General features: G+C 41.8%; 1 non-coding gene and 1 pseudogene across 1 annotated transcript; both read right to left on the reverse strand.

The window, feature by feature from the left end:
* Window positions 1-1,584: 1,584 nt before the first annotated feature.
* LOC124885521 lies at window positions 1,585-2,457 on the reverse strand (annotated as a pseudogene).
* A 6,297-nt stretch (window positions 2,458-8,754) lies between these two features.
* TRNAQ-UUG lies at window positions 8,755-8,829 on the reverse strand. The gene has a single exon. It is a non-coding gene; the product is annotated as a tRNA-Gln (tRNA).
* Window positions 8,830-9,125: the final 296 nt, after the last annotated feature.

Below are 9,125 nucleotides of genomic sequence, written 5' to 3' on the forward strand. Positions count from 1 at the left end.
TTTCGAATGTCGTAATCCAGGCTATAGAATCAGATATTATCCTTAATCAGATTCTCAAGTTCAGTATAATCGTCCTTTAACTCAGTCCGGTTGCCCAAATCAGCAAGGTGCCACTTTCAATGCCACCAGTGAGCAGCGCCCAAACAGACTCTATGCACTCCAATCCTGACAGGATCAAGAAAGTTTTCCTGATATGGTCACTGGTACGTTACAAGTTTATCATTTACATATTTATGATTTGCTAGATCTAGGAGCTTTTTTGTCCTTTGTAACTCCTTATATAGATATTGACTTCACAGTCAGTACTGAAATCTTAGCAGAGCCCTTCTCAGTCTCTACTCCAGTGGGTATAGCCCGATGGGTATACAAGAACTGTCGATTATGGTATCTCAAAAGTCACTTCAGCAGACTTAGTAGAATTACAGATTACAGATTTTGAAGCATTCTTGATATGGATTGGCTTCATTCATACTAATATTTAGTTGACTAAAGAAATAGAATTGTCCATTTTCAGTTTTCAAAAGAACCTGTCCGACCGGAGAGAACCTTTATGACATTCTTGTGGATAAAGCAGTCGGTGAAGCTTTTTCTTATGTTGTTTAAGACCCCTTATGGGGAAACTCTGGCAAGGTATATTATTCCTTTTTCCCAGTGGGTGCAGGCTTCATCAAAAGATTCTCCGCCTCGTGGCATTATTGGGTTCGCTTGCAAACAACACTTCTCCTCTCGCCTATTCCTTTCTGTTAACTATTGAGATATATCAGAATTTTCATTACCCTCCTAGAAAGGATTCCTTGTTCTGACCGTAGCACCATATCTTAACCCTTTTCTCGAATTGGTCCATTTTGAGTTGGCCCATTCCCCTTCGACCGGTCGTAAAAGGAGAAAAACTGAGAGAGTATGCTATGCGCAGACTGACTTGCTGCTTGCTTTCTTTAAGGACTCTTTTGTAATATCTTGATGAGCTAAACCAACAAGAGATATTACGTTCTACCCTCTGCTTCGAGCCCAGCTGAGAGTGAGCTTCCCGATAGTCTCTTCCTTCCTAGAAATAGAACTCTAACTATCAAACTCGTCCCGTATCCTTACTCGAGATATCTGAGATAGCTCCATAAATTAATAACTTCTAATAGACGATCCCATTATCTTTATGTTCTGAACTTGCTTCTTGGTACAGGGGGAGGGGCGAAGAATTCGGGTTCTAGTTCTTCTTCTGCCTAATCTTTAGTACCGCTTTGAGATTGAATCTTTAGAACCATGTGCCTAAGAGGGAGAGGACCTTTATAGCCATAATTCTTCCCCCGATTCTACCTCCTTCTGCAATAGTGATCTATCCCATCAATCCCACCAGCGAGCTATCCATTCTAACCTGTCTTTGCCTAGCAAGATATGTTTAGTTCTCCCTCCGCTTGCCTATCTCAGTAGGAAATTGGAACAGTCTCCGATTTCAAAGAAAAAGCTGAGGTGAGAGCTATATACCTTCTGGAACCGGAGCAATAACTTCTATAAATTAAGGAGATGCACAGGAACGATCCCTAAAGCAAAGACTCAGAATGCTCTATGACTAAGTATACCCATTTAGACTCATTTTTGTTCAATTATAAAAAAATAAGCACTTTGATGAAGATTTATAGCATCATTCAAGTAAATACAGATTAAGATCGTAGAAACATGAGCTTGTGATATAGCTACACCTAATTCCAGACCGGTTAATGCAAGAACTATAAATAAAGGACCAAGATCCCCTATGAAATATAAAAGATCATTCATACATAGCATAGTCCAAGCGAACCCACTTAAAATCTTTACTGAACTATGACCGGCCATCATATTAGCAAATAAACGTATTCCTGAGCTTAATGCTAAAAAAAAAATAAGGGATTAGCTTAAGGAGTACTAAAAAAGGTGCTAATGGCAGTGGGACTTCTGCAGGTAATAAGAAGCTTAAAAAATGAAGCCCATTTTTTTGAAATCCCACTATAGTAATGCCAATAAAAATAAAAAATGAGAGACCCAAAGTAATGAGAAAATGACTTATAACTGTGAAGCTATAAGGTATCATACCCTGGGGATTACAAAATAACAAAAAAGTAAAACTGACCGAGATGCGAGGGGAAAACTTTTGTTTAACATTTTTGGAAAGACCCCTATTTGTTCGTTTATCGGGTTCAGCATGAAATCATAAATAAGCTCTACCAAGGATTGCCAAGCATTTGGTACTGAGTTTCCCCCTCCCTTTTTAGTAACAAAATAAACCAAAAGTAGGACCAAACTGAGAGTTAGTAGCATAAACAAAGATGGATTTGTGAATGAGAAATATAAGTTTCCTATTTTCATAGGAATTAATGGTATTATTTCAAATTGTTCAAGTGGGCTGGAGACGATCTGCGCTAGATCCAGTGTGAAATAAGTGAATTTATCTAGTTGAGGCATTCTTGATTGATTGAGACAAAATGATTCCCTCAATACAGCTTAACCTCTTCAAGCTTATACGAGTAGTGAAGAAGTATAGAGCACTTTAGTTGGTTGTTGACCAACGGAAAGCATGGGATCAAAAAAGGCAGAATTGAGAATCTCAAAAAATCTCTTTCTTTATTTTTTAGAATAGCGAACACAACTCTGGGGATCATCTTAAAGCGTCTTCTTCTTTGGCTATGTGTTCCTGTATAAGGGAGGAATTTTGATGACATCAGAGATCTTTCAGTCACTCCGCCTCGACCAACTCATTTCTTAGTTGATCGACTGGCAAACACCCGAGGTGCAAAAGATCAATGAAAGGTCGATGATGTTTATATCCATTCTTTCTTTTCTTTTTTACAACTTTACAAGGTATCCATAGGGGAACCTGTGGATGGATTGAATCCTCATTTTATTTTGGCATCCCCCTCCTTGCGGTTAAGGTAAGGACTTCGGGCATGGCCAGCTAAGGCTAAAGTTCCATTAAAGAGCGTTTCCACGTGCTAGACCCATCCTATCTATCTGATGTCTACTCTAACCTTTTAGAGTGTGGATTTCATAGTTTCTATTGGGAGTAGGCTTTCGAATATATAAAACTCATTTATGGTTTTCAATAATTAGTTCCAAGTCAGCCATGTACTACTATCGATCATACAATTGTTTTTTAATTGTCTTTATCGGTCATACAATTGTTTTTAATTGTCTTTCTTTTTTTCTATGCCCGCGGGCCATCTAATATTTTGGATCGTCCTACTGATCCGGCTTTGCAGATGTAGGTGGGATTTGCCAAACTGCGTCACCAAAGCGACTCCTCATGACAGGAGAGAAAGAAATTAGGGGAATTTAGAACGGATTCCACTTTTCTATATGCTAATTTGAATCTGGCGGGTCGCTCCTTTCTTCGTAGGGGGAGTCTCGTGAGCTCTTTATGAAAAACTTATTCTTATTATTCTCCTCCCTTTTTTCCTATCCTATAGATTAAAAGCTATGATTAACTTAGCTCTTACCTAGACTACAGTTCTCCTGGGGAATGCACATTCTCTATCCTATCCAAAAAATAGGAATGCTTATTAATAGAAAATTCTTAAATGAAATCTCAAACTTTTTTACCACGCACGAACGTCCGTCTTCTCATACTAATGTGGAAAAGTGAAAGTGTAATTAACCAAGATTGACCGCTCTTTCAGTAGTAGTAGTGTCTACTTCCTGTCAGAATGGCTATTGACACATTACACGAGGTGGCTAACCCACGAAATAGCTTTTGGGTTGGCAGAATCTAAATAACCCCAATGGTGATTCGGAGACTTATCCTACCTACTCAAGCGGTAATTAATACACATTCAGTGATTTCGAATATCACTTATAACATTTTGAAATTAGGGTTTGGGGGTTCAAGCTATATATTCATTGATATTGAGGAAGTAGAGGTAGATTAAATCTGTGCCATCAACTTGACTACATGGAACTATCAATGACGCGTTCAAAGGAATCCTTTCTATACTGTGAGCTTGAATCGGAAGTTCAAGCCCTATTCTTTCCCAGTCTCCCTTTATACACTGCCTAATTTCTTCTCCTGATCCTCCTTCCGATGCCGATCCAACTCTCTATTTTTATGAACCAGTTAAACTCTCCATCTATGTCTACATCCGAGCAAGAAGAGAAGTCAAGTCCATCTTTGTCTCCACTCAACCCTAGCTCGCTAAGCTGTTGATTTCCATGGATCCTTAGAAACTTTGAGTCGTGATGGAAAATGTACCCTCATGAGAGATTGAGATAAAAAGGATGGTTTAGATATCGGGAAGAGGGGAATGAGATGGATGGCTAAGCTGGTACACTAGGTCTCATTTCCGGCCGGGAGATGGTTTGTATGGATGGTTCGAGCAGTCGGTTCCAGAACCACGAGCTTCCTGAGAGAGTTTGAATTAGATTCATTATTTGAAAACATGGATTTGGTTCACTGTCGGTTGATTGACCAATGGTTCAGTTGTTCTTAAGGCTAAGGGATGGTGGATGGGGCAAAGAGAAGAAGGGCTAAGGCCTAAAAATTCCACTGATTTATTCTTTGATCCCGTCCACAGGTTCAGTGGTAGGTGGTTCCCCTTGACCTAGCTTTTTCTCTGCAGAGAAAGAAAGGGATCAAAAGCAATAAAACCTACGATGTATCCTCAATCTTCCGAGGGGTACGGAACGACATCGGAGAAGCTAATAAGCTAATCCATTCCCAGTGACCCATCTAATTGATTTGATCCAGTGCAGAAAGAAGTGAGTGAGCGGCAAATGATCAAATATCGGACCTGGCGAATATCTGTCTCTCAATCCCAGGATTCCAATCCAAATTATGCATTTCCTGACCGCACTATATTTCTTGATTCGCTGGGAGAGAGTAGAGAGTCAAGATTTGTTGGCAAGTACTTCCTTTTTATTAGTGCCACCAAAAAGGATGAAAAGAGATAAGATGCTGGTGGTTAGACTACCCCAGACTCGTAATTGATAGTTTCTGATGAATGGAGATGGCTTCGAGCCTTCACTAAATAATGGGAATACCAATTAAGACTAGGAGAGGTGGCCTCATATCCCGTCCTTGGTTCTGGCTCTCCGAAAGAAGAGTATACGGGGGAGGCAGATGGATTTGAAGTTGAGGAAAACCTAAAGGACAAAAGAAAGAGATTCATTTTGAGATGCGGATTACCGGTTCTGAGCTTTGATGATCGGGAGGGCTTGATAGCTTCTATCCAGCGAAGGGCAGGAGAGGAAGAAATAAATGGAGAACTAGTGCCCCTTCAGATGGGAGTTGATGGTGGCCTTCAATGGTTCCCAAAATGGGCAGTTCCATTCTCTTGGCAGCCGCAGATGGGCTTTCACACTCCTTCCCTAAATAAGATCCATAGCTTGAACAAGACAGCTACACTGGGATACTCAGAAAGAAGTAAAGTGCATCCACAACTACCGAAGAAAGAATAGGAGAATCTATTCTATCTTCCACACCTTATGAAAGAGCCACATCAAGAACAAGAGCTGGTACCGCATGTGCTGCAGGACAGGCAGGAATGGGATATATATTTGAAACAACAATATTAAGGAGATTCGCCAACAGGAGAGAGAGGGTCCCCCACACTATTAGTGTCTTCTATATAAGAAGAGAGTCGAGTTTGGTGAGTGTCGACTGAGGTTGTGCAGAGCAACCAAGGCGAGTTGCTTGTAATGGTTGCTTGCGTGTGAGGCAAGGCAGCGCAAGCAAGGCAACGATATAAGCAAGGTATCTTACAAGTCCCACCTCGAGCAACAGGTTACCTAAAAACAAATCAAATCAGAGTCCTTGGTTCATTGTTCAATTGTTGAGATCAAATTCAACGGTAGTTGAAGGCTACTACAATGTTTTGTAAGCTCAGGTAATGTAGTGCAAGCGGAATTCTTGCCAGACGATGTCATGCAGTCCAGATGAGTAGAGACAGGCATATAGCAAATCCGAGTGAGCGACAGGCAAGCAAGCACAAGGCCAACCGAAGGAAGAAGACCAGCTGAATGCGAGTTCAATCATGAGGAGATGGGCAAGTCAAGCATGCTGGTAGCCAGTATTCAAACTAGGGGAAAAATTTATCAAGTTTCTTTTAGTAGTCCTTCTCCTTATGTACAAGGAACTAAACTAGTGATGTTAAGCATTTGCCCTCGAGTGAAGTTCAACTCAGTTTATTCTCAGATAAATCCCACACGAAGCGAAAGTCTATGCACCACTACATGAAAGATCTGACTGTCTAGTCAGAAAGAGTCTTTCTAGAAGCTTTAATTTTGGAGTGTTTCATCAAACTAGAAAGATATGAATCTCAGACAGATGGTCACATAAGAAGTGGATCTTACATCCTATCCTCAAGTCTTCTTAGTAATCGTCTGCTCTCAATGAATCAATGCTCGGTGGCTCTGAATTCAATCGAAATCCCGTGATTAAAACTTTGAGTTGAAAACGACTAAGCTTTTTGCCTTGATCTTGACACTAGTCTGAGCCTTTCCCAGGGCACCTTGCCTTCTTTCCTTGGCTTGGCGGGACACAGAAATAATTCTTTGCTATCTAAAGGGAGTTTTGATTCCGCAAAACCTATAGGAGCAATAGACGGAGTGGAGTGTGGCTGTGAGTCAGGCGCAGTATCCTCACTATTTTTGTTACAGAATCGACTCTGAACGCTATTCATGGTTAGCTGTAAGAAAGAATAGCGATTGTTGAAGAAGTTTGCTCTTCTGATGACTCTTATTGCTCTAAATAAGCTCTCAGCCTTTAGGAGTGCAGGCACGACTAGCTTACTCCAACCTTCTTGTATGACCACATGTTGGAGAAAAGAGTTCCACATCTTACTCTAACGGCAATGTCAGGATCTTAGTCTATCTCTTTCTCACATCTGACACTCTCTTCTATAGACCGCTAAGTAACATCCAAATACCTGTACTCTAAGAATGAAGGTTGCAAACTACCTTAACAAGCGACCACTAGACTTGTGAAAGAGAGCTCTTCCTTGCATCGACAATCGACTGTTTACCCTCTTTTCTTGCATCTGTGCATTTTGGGCCTTGGGCAAGCTCCCAACATTCCTGGATCAGGCCCCTCTTTGCCGCTGTCCAATCTAATGTTTACTTTATCAAATTCCCTATCTAGCGAAAATGGATGAACCTATCCACAGGGATTTTGAGCATCACTTCTTTTTTTTCCCCAACGACAGAGGAACTTACGGACGAGGCATTTTCGGGGACTAGCCCGCTTCCTATTACTAAATAGGGCAATTCCTTGAACATAATTAAGAAAGCCATTGAAAGGTGACTAAAACACCAAAAATGGGGACTACCCGAGCTAATGATAGAGGCAAGAACACTTTCCGGCCAAGTCCCATTAATTGATCATAACGATATCGTGGAAATGCTGCACGGACCCATATATATAGGAACAGAAAAAGAATTACCTTGATACTAAACTAGATCAACCCCGAGATCTTCTTGGAAATGGGAAGATCTAGGATAGGTGGCCAACCTCCTAGAGAGAGCGATGCGCATAGACCAGGGGAATAGGGATGCAGCTCTGTGGACTGCTCATCGGGCCTTAAAGGTGGTGGTATCACACCCTTCTCAAAGAAACCGTACGTGACACTCTTGCATCATATGGCTCCGTCCTAAAAGTAGGACCTTCCATTTCCTTTGACCAACGGGCCCTCAAACCTTTATGATTTCGTGCCAAACTTGGTTTCTATCTTTGAAATTCTCTTTTGATGAGATCCCAGGTCTCGCTATTTCCATTTTATAGGTCACGCCTTAAACTCATTAGAAAACGGAGTTGGCTAGCTGCCGGCATATCTTTTACATCACCGGCCACATAGTCCGCAGTGTCTTTCACTGCATTGTATTTGTCGAGGCTGAATCCCCTTTCTTGAGCGATCGCCTTCGCTCGTTGGCAGAACACTTTGATGCATGCTTCTAGTTTGTTGGGGTGACACTCCGCTTCTTTATACTCTTAGGAGGTGAGAAACTCCCATTCCTTTCTCCTTTCTTACTCTTCCGAGGATTGCTCAGGGGGAGCCGGTTTGGCTTTCAGCTAAGGAGGGAAATTTCCATCGATAGGCGGTAGCTTCGATGAGCTGGGACGTGGAAGTGAAAACCCTAAACTTGAAACCCTACCCTTCTTTGATACTCACTATCTAAGGAGCAAATCCGAAGTCGATTCTCAAGGCCCAGAAACTTGGGGATTGAATACCCCTATGTTCCAAGTGACTGGCTTGGCTGGTGATGCATTCAGCCACTTGCACGCTTCCTTGCAAGCACGAAATCCTTAGTTCGCCCGCTACCACACGGGACGGTGTACTCTTATTGCTAACCCCAAGAGAGGCTATACTCTAAGAGCCAACCGACTCATTATCCCTAGACGTAAGGATTAAGAAATAGCAGTGTATCAGGGGCTGAGCGTACCTTTCGCTCAGGAACAAGAAATGGAGCTATTAAGTGTTGGTTCCTCTTTTCTTTTCTAGCTTTTCTTTGAGTTCCCTATCGATGCGTGTATGCCTTCGTCGAAGAAAGAAGGGGAATCACAAGAAATTTTCATACACCTAGGCCTAATTCCATCCATGAATCATTCGCGAATGAATTTAGCCAGACTAATCTAATCTTATTCAACCTTAGATGGGAATTAGGGCAAAGCCTGGGGAGGTCTCTACCTTCTTAACACGTGGCACACCAACTTGGAGTTTGATTTGAAAATCTCTCTCTACCTTCACTTCTCGCGCCCTTATCATAGTTTTTACTTGCTCTTAGTCTACCGTATTCACATCAAGGTGACAGGATTCGAACCTATGGCCCTCTGTACCAAAAACAGATGCGCTGACCAGACTGCGCTACACCTTGTCTCACCACCCCGAAGCATATAGATCCACCCGATCGATGAACACTCAAACCGAACTCACCCATCCTTTTGGGCATAAAGATGCAAGAACCAATTCAAGTAATCAACAGCTTTTTTTTAAATCTTCCTCAAGCCCCAACCCTACCACCAAAAAGCCGTCCATATAGTGCAGGAGCGCTCATATTTTTTTGCTTACTCTTTCACTTTCATTTCAAAATCTGGCTCGCTCCCGGCTACGGTTTGGACCTTTCGCCTGCTTAGAAGTGGATTCAAACCACTGACACGAGGATTTTTAGTC

This window comes from Capsicum annuum, chromosome 7, assembly GCF_002878395.1.
Source record: "Capsicum annuum cultivar UCD-10X-F1 chromosome 7, UCD10Xv1.1, whole genome shotgun sequence".
In the NCBI taxonomy this organism is placed as follows: Eukaryota; Viridiplantae; Streptophyta; class Magnoliopsida; order Solanales; family Solanaceae; genus Capsicum; species Capsicum annuum.